Raw genomic sequence first — 1,542 nt, 5'->3', positions numbered from 1 at the left:
TTCCTGCTCTTGCACTCTCACTCTTGCTCTTCCCTGCTTTTTTGTCCAGATTTAAGACTTGCAGACATAAATCCAGTACAACAGGTAGGTTGGTTTGTTTGTTTTAATGAGGCAGTTAAATGCTTTTCTCTGCTCTTCCTGCACAGTTCGCTGGAGTCTGTGTCCCTGCTGTAGGTAGGGACAACTGTGGTTTTGATTTGCAACTCCACCACAGTTTAAACTGACTAAGTGGTGCTACTGTCATTGTGCTCTGCCTCCTCTTCATGTTGTGTTTGTGTGGTTTGCTCCTGTACCAGTTACAAACCTGCTCTGTCTCTGTTGTGTTTACCAGCTTGACACAGTGGAGGGGTTTGGACTATGATAAAATCTTTTCCAAAGAACATGATAAAATGGTAATAATATTCAAGCAGGAATAGTTTTGTTTAGATCTTTATATGTTTGGCAGAAGAAAAAAATTACCTGTTCAGATTTTGCTTTCTTCTCTTTCCTGGGATTAATTTTCAGCACTTGTCAGTTTTGCTTTTTACTGAGTGTTTACAAATGTGTTAGCAAGGATTGTAAATTTTCAGCTGGTCATCCCTGAATTACATGACCAACTGCACACACTGCAAGTGTAGCGTGGGCACTGCCTAGGAATATCTTGGGATGGCAGGAAGTTTTGGGGTTTGTGGTGGGTTTGGTTTTTTAGCCTTTTTAAAATTGATTTAGTATTTGCTGAGATCAAGTCATGCACAAAAGCTGTGCTGGCTCTTCTGCAATGTATCACATTTATCACCATCACTCTTGATATTCATCACTTGGTTTTTATCCCTTTGTTCACTATAGATATTGGAATTACTGCTCTGTGGCTTCAGCCTCATAGATCCCTCTACAACTTTTGCTAAGGTGCCACATTTTCTGCTTTCTGCTCATTTAGATATTAGACACTACATGTAATTTTTCAGCTTCTTTCAGTTTATTTAGAATACTTAGGAGAATAGCACCAGGTCTTCATGATTTTTTTTTATCAGTCCTCTTGCTGATTTTGGTTCACATGTGAAGCTGTTCCAGCCGAGTCTGACCATTATCACAAACCTGATGCTTATGGCTCAAATGGACTGATGTAAATTACTGCCAGAATTTGTAGGCAGTAACTCTGAACAAGAGTTGTGTTCAGGGCCAGGATAATACCAGTCATCTGCAGAAACTTTCAAGATGTGAGAAAGAAGTTTTTTACTCTAAGGGTGGTGAGACACTGGCACAGGTTGCCCAGGGAGGCTGTGGCTGCTCCAGCCCTGGCAGTGTTCAAGGCCAGGCTGGATGAGCCTTGAGCAACCTGATCTAGTGAGGAAGTGTCCCTGCCCAGGGCAGAGGGTTAGATCTAGACGATCTGTAAGGTCCTTTCCGACCTCGAAATTCTATGGTGTTTCTATATGCAAATGGACAAAAGTGTTTGAAATTGCCTTTTGAAGTAATTAAACAAGAAAACAAAGTGTGACAACCTATGTTTTCTCTAACCAGTCTAATTACAATGGAACAAAGTTTATTGAATTGTGTATTTCT

The sequence above is a fragment of the Acanthisitta chloris genome, unplaced genomic scaffold, assembly GCF_000695815.1.
Source record: "Acanthisitta chloris isolate BGI_N310 unplaced genomic scaffold, ASM69581v1 scaffold4620, whole genome shotgun sequence".
NCBI classification, from domain to species: Eukaryota; Metazoa; Chordata; class Aves; order Passeriformes; family Acanthisittidae; genus Acanthisitta; species Acanthisitta chloris.
Note: the sequence above shows the minus strand (reverse complement) of the source record.